Below are 16,019 nucleotides of genomic sequence, written 5' to 3'. Positions count from 1 at the left end.
CAAAGTGAGCACAAAGCTAGTGTTGTCATTTTTGAGAAGAAACCACTGCTCAGTCTAAAAGAAGCTAAACAAATTATGTTCAAAAATGGATAGGATATATCTCTAAATACAATTTTGTTAATAATTTTAATGTTTATTTAAGACAACCATGTACAATAGTATGTATTTTCCATCTGAAGATATAACATTTTCGCATCTTTCTGGCATTTTGTGGACTCCATCCCAAAAGAACTGCGCAAGCTTGGCAGCCAGTCAATTTTTGATATCCTGTGCTGATGTGAGCCGTTTTTCAGTGAGGACGTTCTCAAGAGATCGGAACAAATGGTAGTCAGAAGGGGCAAAGTTCTAGGAAAATTGTTTCCTCGTATTTAGAGCGTTTTTCCGCAATCGCTCTCTTCAATTCGATAAGTTGTTGTCGTTGCGATAAAGATTTTGGCTTTGCCTGGTTGACTAGGTTTTACATACAATTTTTTTCGTTAAAGATTGTCGTAATGGCTCTATTTTTCATGACTAGTCACAATCCGATGCAAAAATTACTTTTTTTTGTAGCGTTAAAACAGGATTTTTGACATGCAAAATCGTCTTTCAACGTCTCTTCTGTTCAATTCAAATGGCACTCATATTTCTTGATTTTAATGTTTTCAAATGTTTTGAAATGGCTCTTTAAGTGACTTCCAAAGATTCTGCAAGCTCTTCTTGTGTTTGTCAATAATCTTTATCGTGTAACGGTTTCAGTTCCTTATCTTCAAACTTTTTTGGATGGATTTGACCAAGCATTAACTACGAACTGTACTGCGGTCTGTCCATTAGACTTAGGTGTTTAATGATGTATCCATATTCCATCTATGGTAATAAATCGGAACAGAAACTCGTTATTATTTCTTTGATCAGTGCCAGATTGGCTATTGAAAGTCAAACACGTTTATCTTTTAGATCAGTGCCCTTTTAATTAAAAAAAAATCGCGGTTCGTGAATACCCACGTGTTTTATACCCTGAACAGTGTATACAAGTATTAAGTTTGTTACGAAGTATGTAACACTCTGCAGAAATTTTACGCAGATCCTTTTCTCCAAAAATACTGTCGGAACTGTTGATATTGGGCCACTTAATCATACATATATCTGCCATACAAACAGAACGTTCGGAATTAAGTCCTTGTATGGAAACCTTTTTAATTCGACAAGATATCTTCACGAAATTTGACATGGAGTATTGTCAAAAGCAACGGTTATTGTGTGGAATTTCTTGTATTATATTTGTGAACGATTTTTTTTGTTTTGAGTTAACAATCATTCTAACTAACTCACTCGGTTACCTAACAAATAAGTCGAAATTACCACTCAGTGAGGGAAAAGAGACTTTCTTACAAAAAAAGCTATATTAAAAGTATAATGTTGGAAGCCTATTGAAAAATCAAAGACAAAGGGGATAAGCATCATGTAACTAATTATAAATAATAAAATCTTAAGTTTGCATTCTGTATAGATACTAGACGGTTTCTAGTGTTATTACATAATATAGTAACACCGATACTGAAAATAACATTACCACATCTCACTCATTGGATATAACTATAGCTTCTCAGGGAAATTACCAGTCATAAATGTCAAGTCCGCACATATTAAGCCAGAAATTAAGTAAGTAATGAACGATTTCGAAATAAAAGATGGATTAAAAAGTGCAATCTGCAAGCGACACAGCGTTATGACGGCATTTTTAATGGCATTTTCAGCGTTATTAATGATCGCTTACAACGCAGCGACCAACGCCAGCAACAATTACAACGGGTATGATTATATACGTATTTACATACATATGTATGAGCATAACTCTGGTAATAATCAACAAATCGTGGTGGTGTAAGAGCAAATTGGTTGCTTGCTTGCCGGCTGGGACAGGCAGGTGTTCACATATTTTTTGTTGATAGTTGATGCCGATAACAGCGGTTCACTCGCTGCCTTTTTGTCACAGTGTCAGGCGATGTCGCCCAAGCACATCATTCATTGTCAAATTATGGCATTTGCTTATTTCCTTTAGCGCTGCGCTTCCGGTGGCAAGTTACCATTTCAACCCATTTTCAAATTATGCTCAACATACAAACATTTATTTTTCTTCACATTGAAGTTAATATGTATGCACACCCGGATAACCCGGCAATCTGCAGTTACTACAGTTTTGTAAAAGATTAGGAATCTCTCCGGCGGGACGTCCTGCCTCGTAGCGTGCGAGTCGTATCAACTCGTGTACGTCTATAAAAAGCTCAAGACATCGATCGCTTCTAACCCTATGCCATCCGATAACGCCCTCAAATGAAATCTCTGAATGGTGATAAGCGTTTTCTTACTTTTCTTGCATTCATCTTTATATTCGCTGAGCTTCTTTGTATGCTTTATTGCCTCCCAAGTAGCGGATACTGGTTCCGTATTTACGTATTCATTGTTCATGCCCCCTTTGCATTTCCTTGTGTAACTACAATATATACATATGTGTGTGTGTATATGGTCTGGAGTACTACGAATGGGTTGGCGTTTCATTATTGGATAAATAGGTAATTGGCCGCTGATGAGTGTTGCCCAAGTGCCGCTGGCTATGGTGCACAACAAGCTATTCTCCTGATGGCTCACAGATGATAAAACGCAGTTGAAGGTGCTGTAGCTGTGTTTGTGCAGAGATTAGAAATACCACGAAAAAAAAGTGTATGAAATATTTCAAGAACATACTAATTTACAAGTACCAACACCAATTTGTATATATTATATATAGCATCAATGTGGACTTTTTTGGGGCCATAACTTATGTCATAGTTTTGTAACAGTAAAAGATGTAAAAAAGGCCAAGTCTTTTAGCAACTGAACTTCATATTCGTATACTACCGCATATTTCAAGAATCAAAGACGTGAAAAGATTTAGATAAATAGGTCTGTGTTAGTTTATGAGCCCTTTTACCCTTTTTTCAGCTCGCAGCTACAGTATGTCAAAGGTAACATGCTAAGTTAATTTTATTCAGATATCTTACATATTCGGTATACAATCAACCGGGAGGTCGAAAATCATCATGTACGCATATTCGGTATCTCAGGACTTGAATAGTTATCGTCTAATATCGACCATTGTTAATTGAGATGTGTCTCAACTTAATTATTACTATGAGTTATATGAAAAGTGAAAGAATTAAATGATATTTTAAATTATATTCTACGAATAGTAGGCGTGGTTCGAATAAAAAATGTAACGACAATGTTATCAACGAAATTTGTTTCAAATTGGTAGAGAAGTCGCTGGACTAAGGAATTTTACTTAAAAAGCCAATGCTATTGTCAAATGCTTGCACCGGGTCACACCATTTTGTCTGTTAAATTTAAAGCCTGTGACGATTTTTTGGAGTAAGTGTACGCATTTTTAGTAGACTTCGACATAACATTCATAAGGGGCCGTGGTGTTTACTATCCGATTTCCCTAATTTTCACAGTTTATCATGAAATAAGAGAAAGAAATATAAGTTTGATTCATATAGCTTTATGGTATGTACATTAAGCCTATAAGAGCAGGGTCATACCCTTTTTATACCCTAACCAGGGCACGAAGTTTGTAACACCCAGAAGAAAACATCGGATATAAACTAGTACCTAAGTTTTCGAGCTATCGACCAGAAATTTTGCACATACCTTTTCTTCTTGAAGAGGTGCTCATTTGTCGGCACTACTATAGCATATAGATATTTTCCATACAAACTGACCGATAAAAATCAAGTTCGTATATGGAAAAGTTTTTTATTTGAAAAATTATCTCAATGAAATTTGGCTTACTACGACACTAGAGTCAGATACATTTTTTCCCTACTAGGCAACCTTAATTAAATTTTAGGGTTGTTTATAGCAAACAGCGCAAGAAGAAACTAGAACAACGAGATCCGTTGGATTAAAACCTTTGGAAGGTTACTTGTTCAATCTTTTTTTAACGACGGATGCCTCTCGTCATTGTATTCTCATTGCCTTTATCACACCGTCTAGAAAATACGATGACCACGTATAAACGAATGGGCGGACGGATGAACAGATACAAATGAATTGATCATTTTGGTCAGGATTTGAATTAGTTATTATATACAACATGTGGCAACATTACTTAAGTTAATGTTCTACCTAGTCGTTTCATTTGCTCTAGAAAATATGTTTAAACTCCCGCATTACCTCTTATTACTATTTACATACATGTAATATATTTACTACAGTAGTCATCCATAAAGCTTTAAAACATCAAAGCAAAGTATGCAAGGTATTGAAAATATTTTCTCATAATCCAAAATCCCGCTTAATTCTTTAACCAATCATTATCTTTCTCACCCACAGCTTTGACCACAGCCAAGCAATTTGCTACGTCAAATGCAAAAGCTGTGTACCATCAGTTGCTTCAACATTTCCCAAGTAGTTCCACTTCTTGAACGCCATCATTTGTCGGCTACAATCGATCGGCAATGATCTTGCGGCAACACTCAACGAACCATGAAAGTGTTATAATGCACCTTCGCTTAATGCTAGCGTATCTTTGACTGCAGCCAGCCAACCCATTGATCGCACAACCGACACGTACTGCGAACACTTTTTGCCACGCCCCTTTAACCAGCGCTTGCCAGTTTTTGGTGATGCATCCTCACTTGCGATCTTGTGTTTGGATAAGTATTCGTTCTGCTTGGTTCTGGTAATACAAAAAAGTTCAATGTTGCTAAGATTATGGCGGTTGCATTCTTTATTGGTGAACTCATTGTAGTGATCAATTTTCTTTGCTACATATAAGAAAGCTGAAGAAATATGATGATGATCACATAATCAATAAATTGTTCCCAACCCTCGGAAAGTAAAGAAAAATAGTTTCAGAATATACGCGTTGTATGATTTTAGATACATACTAATATTAATTTATATACATAGGTACATACATATACGAAGTAGTAATTGTTTCGCTCCCGAAAACAATCAGTACTTCGCACCAAATTTTTCACCGTTTTTAAACCCGTTCGTTCTACAAAGAGCAATTATTAGAATTTATATATCTATACATTTCACTTTGTATCAATCATTTCATTATCTTAACGTCTTTACAAAGTATCTCAAAAGATTTTTAAATTATTTAAGTATGACTCATATTAACCTAAAGAAACTGTATAAAGTCAATTGGAAAGACTGAAATGGCTTCGTTAAGTATATATTATATATAACATAAAACATGCTCTCTGAACTTCATTACGGTATTTCACATATTGAATCTAATATAAGGCATAGGGTCTACCGGGAATTTGAAAATCCATATATTAGGGATTTTAGGGTTAAGGGAAGTATTGATCCCCAAATAATTTTTTTGCAATTTATTAATATATCTCACAGATTGACCGACTTTTCGGTATTAAGTCAGTCAATGTATGATCCGATTTCAACTATTTTTGAGTAAGAGATGATATATCAATATTTGTGCAAAGTTTTTTCATCTTCTTCATTGGTGCTCGATTTATATAGTGTAAAGTAAAAGAATCAGATGAAATCTACAATTGTGTTGTGGTGGATGTAGCTATGGTTGTAGCTCGATTTAATACGATTTCACATTATAACATAAGAATGTTTGGGTTATATTATGCACCAATTTGGTCGAATAAATAATGAGATATGAAATGACCGTTGCAATGCTTTTTAATAAAAAATCCAATATTCGAACCATATGGAGATCGCACTAAGCTCTGAAAGCATTGTGATCGAAATAGTTTTTAACATCACACTTATCTTTTGATGTAGTTAAAAATGATGTCACATATTCATTCAATAAAGTGAAATATTTACTTCATACCTATGTCCGATAAATATATTATTTTCATTGGTTTGACTGCTATTCTCATTAAATTGGAAATAATACCCCAAAGTGTATAGAGCTTATGGAAAATAAAGATATGGCGGGCAAAACTTTAACAGCACAAATGACATGAAAATGACCCGACTGCAACAAATAGCTCAAATCCTTCGCTTTGTATAAAATATGTTATACACAAAAATACTTAGTAATAAAATATTTTCTGGTTGCTTCGTAACTGCTTATTGGCGTCAGATAGAATTTTTCTAAAGTACCGTTACTTTCGTGTGAATAAAATGTATCTAGCAATGTTACTAAATCCTGAAGTCTCTTCATTTTTAGATTTCACCCTTCCAAGCGCTACTGATTTTAATTAAAATAATTTTAATTATTAAACTGACAATATTGGTAGTGTCGAGTTTTATTTTACTCAAACCAGAAAGGATTTTATTGTTGTTCATGTTACGCGTAAATGACAGTGATTATTGCTGCTCATTGTCAGTTTATTTTTTAATTTCGCTCCATAAATTGTCGAATTAACGACAAAAGCAGGCAACATTCACCACCTTCACTTAGCCAGGCTAATAGTTCATGTTTTTGCAGCAACAACAATCAAAGCTATGGATTATGAAAAAGGCTTGGCCCAGGCGTTGAAAACTTCCGAAGAAAGCCCAACTGCAAATCGGCAAAAGATGCCGAAACTAATTGGCAGTGCAATTATTTTTTAGCATACAATGCCGAAGTGATACTGCAACTAGCATCTACAAAAACAATAGCAATTCAATGTGGCAAGCAGAAACTAGGAAAAACCGTTAATCGCGCACAATTTTCAACTTACACCTCAAATCTAACACATATCCATTCTTTTGTATATGGTATATGTATGTATATGACATTCAAAGGAAAATTATAACAAATCAACGAAAGCATAAAATAATAAACAATAGCCCCGTTAACGGCAAGTTGGCGGCGGAGTAACGGGATTACGGTCAGAAGGATACGACGTTGCCGCTGCAGCTGTAATTTGCACTTCTTTCAATAAAATTACAAACGAAATAAAATCGTTACATCGTCAACGACCGCCAACAAATACAATAAAAACAGGAACAACAAGAACAACAAACGGTGGCAATAATGCGATTTATACTTTTATTGTTGCAGCTAGTTGTGGTGAATCTGGCGATCCGTGTGGCACGTCAACCACTGCGCTTAACTGGCTGCTAACAAAATAGGAAACAAAAACAATTGTAATAATAACAAAAACAAATTACGGAAAAATTGCAGCAAAACACAAAATGGATGTTTATCGAACACCGAAAGCTGGTGGTAGCAGAGCGCCGAGAAACCAACGGCGACACCACAGCTGATGATGAGGACGACAACCATAGTGGCGGGCTACAGTTGTTGTTGTTTTTGCTTCTGCAACAACATACCGGGTGCCACATGCCTCACGCCATGTTGCTCGCAGGCAGCAGAAATTCTTTTGCTTCCACACACACACACACCCAAGCATACTGGCAACATTGCTCTGAGCAACAGACACACACATACCGAAAAGTTCGCCACACACAACAACAACGCCTACAAGCGTTGTTGCAAATTGCATTGAAGGTGCAACAGCAAATCACTTCACATCAATTTAATAAAGCGAATGAAAAGTATACGAGTGTAAATTGGAAAAATAAACCGAAATGAGAGAAGTAGCAAAATTGCTGAGGAAAAAGTTATTTGAGTGCAATTCGCACCTCATAAATCACGAATCGTGTCTAATGCACATTATGCTGCTGGAATGAGGCAGGCAAGCGGCAACAACAATTGTGGCAGCAAATACGATTTTAGTCAAGAACAGCCAAAAGCAGAAGTGCCAACAACAAAAATAAACGATTTTGTTACGAGCAGTCAGCCACCGCAGCGACAGCGAACGGGTGCCGCCAACAAAACACAGATACATGGCAACCGGTCTGCTTCGGGGTGAGGGCTCGGCAGAAAGCGTCGGACGTAAAAGTGGCAAGAAGAGAAAGCGCTTCTCTTCCGCCAGTACATCTCGTGTGGTTTCTATTATGTTTTTGCCCAAAATTTTCTATCTTACTTTTGTACCACAAATGCTAGCAGAAGCATCTTTTTGCTCTTTTTTTTAACTTGAACCAAGCTTTCTAACGCCACATTTGTATGGCGCACATGTAGATAGTCATATGTATATGTATAACCTAGAATTGCGATAATATGAGCGCTCTCCACATGCTTTGCCTGGCATTGTTAAAATATGTACATATGTATCATATACCGATTCCTAAGTGGTAAAAGGTAGTGGAGAGAGTCAATCGACGTAGTCATTTGTTTGAAATCTCTGCAATTTTAATGATGTGTAGCGAGTTTTGCATAGGTGAGTTATTCTTGGCTCGTTAAGGTATGGGAAGCTCACATATGAAAACTTTCTTCCGAAAATAATTTTGATACTCCTTGGCAATTTTAAACTTTTATAGGAGAAAATACAGGCAAGTAATGTTACATCTACCCATAGCAGCATATATGTAGGTGGAGACCGGAGAGTTATCAACAAAACATAGATTAATTTCAAGAGTTTTGAAGTTTTGAATAAAATTATATATTCTTGTTCCTTCTAACATAGTTTTGGACTGGTTGTTGAGTGAGAGGGGTTTCCGGCAAAGCGGATAGAAAAATTGCCGAAAGAGCATGTCCATCATTATAATGTTATTGATAACTGTTTCACCTTTCTCAATTGGAAAGCAAAGTACTTTCAGAGTTTTATGGTTTTCTTCACTTACTTACTTTTAAGCATAATGGCCGTAGACCTGGCCACGAAAGATATTTAGTTTAATACAAAAACGAACATTCAAGTTTCTATTTGCACAAAAGATTTCTTACAAAAACTTTATTTTGATCGGGTAGTTCGTATGGCAACTATAAGCTATAGGGATCCGATATAAACAAGCCTGCACAATTGCCTTGGCCAATAACCCATGCCCAATTTTGTGAAGATACCTCGTCAAATGAAAGACTTTTCTATGCAAGCACTTTACTCCGATCGTTCAGTTTGCATGACAGCTATATGCTATAGTGGTCCGCTACCGACGATTCCAACAAATGAGCAGCTACTTCGGAAGAAAACGACGTGTGCAAAATTGCAGATCGATATCTTAAAAATTGAGGGACTAGTTGCGTAGGTACAGAGAGACGGACAGACGGACATAGCTAAATCGATTCAGCTGGTTGTGCGTATCACTTGTATATATTTTTTATAGGGTATCCGAAGTTTCCTTCTAGGTGTTACAAAGATCGTGGCAAACTTAATATGCCCTGTAAAGTTATAAAAAAGGAGACAAATTTCGGAAGTGTGCGGAAGTCCTCAATTGCAATAAAATTGATAGGTAGTGAAAAAAGTACTGTTTACTAGTATTTAAGCACAACCCTCTCTCACTTGTATGAAAACTTATCACCATAACTATTGACAATATGGAAATCTGTCGTTTACAAATGCTTAACAATGGGAAGAATACCGCCATCTGTTGATAACAACGCTTTGTCTCAATGTAAAAACATCGTCGAAGTTTGAATATATCTAATTCAGAGTAAGGCATATAAATGTTAAAATAGAATAATTGTTTCTGATAGTTATTAAGTTTTCTGTGAATTTGTTACAAAGTTTTCTAATTGTTTATATGTACATCTACATTTTACAGTAAAATAGGTTTTTTTGGAAAAGTGAATGTGTGAGTTTTATATTTCTTACAACAAAAACAAACTAAGATTTAAGCCTTTTATAATATGAATAGTGGTAAAAACTGTGTTTAGAACCATTTACATCTGTAAATGATGAATTTGGTAAACATATATATTTGAATGAATGGGAGGTTATACAAACGCGAATTTCAAAAAATCGATTTCTTTGTTTCCACATAAAATAATTTATTTACATAATTTATAAGGAGAATCTCTTCGAAATCGGCTACGGGATCGAGGGTATTCAAAAAATTTCAAAATTTAGATTTCAATTGCAGGCTTACCACATGATTTTCCCGTTGTTTCATTGTTGGAGTTCGAATCAGTTTTACAAAAGTTTGCTCTACCCTTAAAATGTACCATGAACTCCTTAACTATTACACAAAAACATATGCAGCATGATAAAGTTTATACTAGCCGTTTTCAACTCGCAATTTTGCTGCTCGCTATCTTTGAGAGCTGCTCTCTTCAAAAAAAATTTTTTTTTGTTTTGTTATATAATGCTTTTGATCTCATCAGTTTTTGACAATATCTACCTATCTTCCAAAGAAATCCAGCTTCATATCTTATTCTACATAAATATATATCGAAGACCGTGAAATTTGTGAAAACTTGTGAGCCATACTACACACAATTGAGCTTTATTTAGAAAAATTACTTTTCAAGAAACCTCACACTCGAAATTCACACCATCGGCACAAACCGTTTAAACACGGTGCAAGCGCATGCAGATGCGGGTGTGCCGATAGGTAGTTAGAATGGGTGTAGGTGCTCTTATATGCGTACTTAATCTCTGAATTCTACATACATAGGACTACAGCAGCATTACTAACAAATACACTTTCATATTGCACTCGAGCGCTCCTTCGTATTTACCGTACATAGTAAACGAGCTAGCCCCACCTAGGCACGATTTGCGTTCACACACACACACCCATACATATATCCCATTTCGCACAGGTCCATGCTGACCAGTCCCCACCTGATCCAACCCGTTCGTCCAGCAGCACTTAGCTCGAGGTAAACTTCTTAGAAGATTGTTGTCTTTTTTATACCCGTTGCTTGTTGCGTCGCCATTCTGGCTCAGACGATTGCAAGGCAAATGCAAAATCTCGTTGAACTAACACTAACTAAGTAAGTGGGCAGCGGGCAGCGGACAGGGGACAGCGACGATTCGGTCGTTTGCTGTTGGTGTGTAATCGCATTAAGATCTTGTTAAACAAAAAGGCAAAGTAAGCAATTGTTTCGTGAAGAATATCGTTAAGTGTGATAAGCGGCAGTTTTTCTCACTCTCCATTTTTTCCATAATGCGCCTGTGAAATGATGTTGTTGCTGCAACTTTTGTTGGTGTTGTTTGTATTTTTGTTGTGTTGTACTCGTATATTCGTCGTACTATTTGTTAGTCGCAATGCATTTAAAGCTAATAAGAGTGCACAGGTATCATGAAATGTTAACGCCCCGAGAGATCGTCATCGACAAAGACTTAAGCAGAAGCAGCCAGAACAGGAACAACAAGAGTAGCAGCTTTTTATTTTGGGCAGCAACAGCAGCGCCAGTGGTAGTGGCAACAGCAGCGACAGCTGGGAAAATAAAATTACTAATGCGCTTACATATACATACGAACATTAATGAATTCATGCGGTGTTTCGTGCCTTCGAATTTTCGAATAAAATTCGAAACTAAAGCGAATAAAAAATTTTTACAAGATATTTGCTGAAAATATAACAAAGTCTGTGAGACTACCCAAAAGTAATGGGGTAAATTTTAGTGAGTGAGGTAGTTTTTTCCTGGAAGAATTATAGTTATTTCTTTATAATTTGATAACATTTAGTCCATATTTTACCTTTTTGCCCCTTCAAAATATTAGATCCGCTAAGATCTCCAAAATCAACTTTGCATCAGTACTGACCTATTTTTACTGCACTTACTTGTATATATGTTCTATTGTGGAATTTTCTCTATACATTCTTTTACCGAGCCTCAGTCTTATAAATTTAGTAATTTTTCTTGGGGTCAGATAATCCCTGCTTCTTAATCCGCTTTGGAAATCCAAAGATTTTACTACTTATACAAGTGGCCTATATATATTAACACCAGTCCAATACTTACGTTTTTTAAAATATTTAGTTTCTCAGGTTATATTTTTCCAGCAATATTTTTGTTTCAGCAGACCGATGTAACGCTTTTTCTCTTTTCGGAAATTCTTCTATGGTAAGGGTAGACACTGCGAGGAAGGGTTCAGGAACTATATTCAATTTTCATTTTTTAAGTGAATTGAGTTGATTTTTAAATGGTCAAACGGAAGAGACAAGTGAAAAATAATATTTAAAAATATTTTATTTCCTCCAAGACATCGTGATAGAGTCAACCCCACTATCGTCAAGTTCAGGACGATCAGGCTTTGACACAGGAAGTTTAATTTCAGTCGAAGACGTTGCTGATTATTTAAAAAACAAACTGGTTTTAATAAGCTCACGTAGGATGGAAAAAATATCTAAGGACGCTCAGTTCTAAGTTACTAAATGTGTGTTCCCAGAATTCCCTTCAATCCTAAGTTAACAAGGTAAAGCTGTGCTGAGTGCAAAGAAATACCTCTTTGACTATCGAATAGAATTATTTATAAAACGTCATATCATGATAAATGATCGGGACATATTTAGATATGTTTAATTAAAAATAAACAAGCAGTTATTACGGTATGTAGAGAGTGGTTGCTACAATTTTTTATGCTTCTCAAAAAGCATTATCAAATTTCTTTTTCGATAGCAAAAGTAATCCGTGGTTTTACGAGTGTTTTAGTGTTCAAGAGTGAATCTGTTTTATTGCCTTGAATGTGTCGGATTCGAATTCGAGGCTATCTTTCAATATATTGGTATAATCCCAAATATGTTCAACTAATATTTCACTACTCGACAGTTTTATGAATATTAGCTAGTGCAGCCACACTGTACTTCCATGTACTCCTTGCAAGTCATGTTATAAGCTGGTGGGACGATGCCAATTGCTAAAAATGATTCTGCCTTTCCTCTTAGTTATAAAACCTACTTGAGTAGTTGGACTTTAGGATTTCTTTCGCAAATGATTTTCGTATCGCCCATAGTGAGAATGTTGACATTAGTTTGGCTTGTGAGAGATCTTGTAAATGCCAAATTACCGACAAGAAAAATGGACCCAATACACAAATATTCACATACGTAGATTCGCCAAGATATAGAGCTTGGAACATAACACCTTCTACATATGTACACGAAACCAAATGCTCCTCCTACAACCGAGTTGTTAGTCGAGGAAAAGTAAATTTCAATTCTCTACGACTATTGATTGCCCATCAGGTTCTACAACTGTGGCAATGGCGCTCACCAACTTCGGTTTGTGTGTGTTTGTTTTGCTCTCACTGGGTGCGATATCGTGCCGTAAGGGTGCTGCGGACGGAAATCACAAATGCAAAATCTTCAGTAAAGGTGTTAATTTTCTTGACTTAAATATTTCGCTACGTTATTACCACAAGCCCGAACGTGTCGGTTCACAGAGGTCAATATGCACGGCAGGCAACTAAACGGCAGCGAGCCACAGCGTACCCAGACAGTCAAGGAGGTGAGTGAAGGATCGTCAGACAAACGACCGACGGACGGACCAACCGACCGACCGCGTGTACGCGCGAGCAAGTGAGTGGGGCGCAGACAGCTGACTGTCGGTCGGTTGACTTTGCAAACGACTTGTGGCCAATTTGTGAGTCGTTAGTAATGCGCGCTATGTTTGGTTGCTGGGGCGTCTCGTGCGCTTGCCAACTTTCCCACCTGGCGAGGCGTGCGGTAACTGGTGTGCCTGTGTTTGACTTGTGGACCAGCTGAGCAATTTGTAGGCATTCAAATACTCATGTGCACGAATTGCAGAAAACTCAATTGTTTTTGATTTACTGCATTTTTTACGGGTTTTCACGTCGGTTCAACCACATTGTGACTACTCGTATTGGCTTGAGTTCACTGCCAGCCTGATTTAGCGAACGATTTCAGTTGATGTGGAATTGTTTAGTACATGCGATTTGAATTTGGATTGTGGTGGTTTTCGAAGCTGTGAGCGAATTCGATTTAATTTTTAATTTACTGAGTTTAAGGCTACACTTTATTCCTTTACTTCTCCACTCCCTACAAATATTTTGATTTTTGTTGCATATTTTAATTTATTATTTTTCTATAGTTTGCGATTTCATTCAGCAGTTTGTCGAGGGCACTTGAACTTATTGTAATTCAATTTCGTATGCTCAAAATTAACTGTTTTTTCGGTTGTTAGATAATTTGATTGGCTTTGGTTTGAAAGGTACAACGAACCAAGCTTAGCTTAGCTCAAATAAATAATGGTATACATCTATACTGTTGGAAAGGATAAATAGGGATTGAGTTCGTAATACTGTATTTAAGAAACCTAACAAGGCAGATTTCTCGTTATATTATGTGGGGTGACGGCAAAATGAAATTATATGAGTTAATTGACGTCATTGGCATCTAAGATGTATCGGATAGGTTCAATAACATAAAGCCAACGCTTGACATGAATTTTAATAAGTTCTACGGCCTTCATACCCAGCGGAGTTTCATCTGGATCCTTGCTCTTGACATTTCCTGCAGTCATCTCGATCTTCTGGCTGATAAGCGATACGAGGTTACTGCGTTGATTGCTGCTTGGCGTTTTTTTCTAGAAGGAGATTACGTCGATTTCATACTTGAGGTACTTCAATGTATGTCTGCAGTTTAAATAACTATATTTTTGTATATATGAATATAAACAATGACACAGAAAACATTACGAACCACGAAAAGTGACGATAAGAGTTTGCACATTTGACTGCCAAAAAGCAAAAGATGCGACAATCTTGTCAACAGTTGTTAAAGTAATGCGATTTCTGTTGGATAAAGTTGGCAATCATGTATTCGGGTAAAAGTTGCATACAGCCCAATATTTAAATGATATGTAGCGTAATGGTTTTGATAGCTACATAACAATAACGGAAATGTGCAACATTGACAATAAAAGCAAAATTTAAATGGTAGTTCAGTCAAAATGTTGATTATCTCAACTCGCAAAGAGACCCAGCAGCGACACATTAACCACAATGTTATTAGATGAGGGAAATATTTGAGGGAAATGTGTATATTATATAAGCTTGATTTTACAAGATATTAAAAAACAACAAGAAGTAAATTATTATTATTATTTAGTAAGCTCGGTGCATTCCAACCAAAATTTTGTAAAAGTAAGATAAAGTGTTTAGAATGAGACGAGCTCTACTAGGGTTCATACTTACTTACAACGTGTATATGTCTTAATGTGTTGGATAATGACATATCGCGAACAGGTGGAATTGAAGGAGGTAAAAAAGATAAAAGGGCTCAAATAAAAAAAAACTTCAAACAATTTGAAACCGGCAGATTGAAGCAAAAAGTCGGTAGAGGAGATACTTCTGAAACAATTATGGAGAAAATCAATGCTCTGGACAACACTGACCAGAGAACCTGCTCCGAACAAGCCGAAGGCTGCAGTACTTAACAAAATTTAAACTTTTTTTTGTCACATCAAATGTATTAGAGCCACTAAACATTAATATGTAAATGAAATATTTGGATAACGTTCACAAAAAATTTCTTAGCGAGTTTTTCCTGATCAGTCAGTTTTTCTTCAAAGCTCTTATCCTTTATCAGCCATGTTTTTGGACCTACAAATATTGCGTCTTTAATTTTTGCCTCACCCAGTTTCAATAGAATTTCTCTTTCAGACATACAAATCCGGAATCCTGATTTGCTGATCGATTTGAAGGCTTTGGCACACACTGACCAGCACTATGTAGTATGTGTCTTTTGGCCGAATACAAGTTCGTATACTGGGTAGTGTGCTTGGACTTGGTTGCAATGCCTTTTGTTCGGATCAAACAAAAATAACAATCACTTACATGATCCTTTGGTTCGGCCCAAATCATTGGTATGACAAATGGTATATGTCTGGGTTCTTCTTTAGCCCAACCTAATAGCAGTCTTACACAGGTTACACAACATTTATGTGGAACCCAGGATTTATCTTGATTTCTCACAGGAAATTCAAAATAGCCCAAATAACACTGTTTAATTAATGTAAAATTACGACGCTGAGATTTAAAAGTTAGTTCTCCATATACATAACAAAAAATGCCGGCATCGTTAGAACACTTTCGTGCCATGTTTGCGATGTAGTTTATATGTATGTGATGTAAGTAAGTCGAATGCAATAGTTACCGGATACAGTCGCATAAATGAAGTTGTTTGAAAATGACACGTGTATGAGATCAGAAATGAATATGTATCTGTCACAATCAAACTGAACGTGATTGAAACAAAATTATACGTTATATATTGTTAATTGTAGGGCGTACCCTACCAACATAAACAAAAATCATAGCAAAGTTCATGTGACA

General features: G+C 36.3%; 1 protein-coding gene across 1 annotated transcript in view; it reads right to left on the bottom strand.

Annotated features, from left to right (window-relative positions):
* Nucleotides 1–16,019, bottom strand: part of ush (Zinc finger protein ush) — a 184,882-nt gene that overhangs the window by 122,108 nt on the left and 46,755 nt on the right. The window lies entirely within an intron of this gene.

Source organism: Bactrocera oleae, chromosome 3 (assembly GCF_042242935.1).
Source record: "Bactrocera oleae isolate idBacOlea1 chromosome 3, idBacOlea1, whole genome shotgun sequence".
Classification (NCBI taxonomy): domain Eukaryota; kingdom Metazoa; phylum Arthropoda; class Insecta; order Diptera; family Tephritidae; genus Bactrocera; species Bactrocera oleae.
The sequence above is the reverse complement of the archived record's forward strand: the minus strand, read 5'-3'. Positions and strand labels throughout refer to the sequence as shown.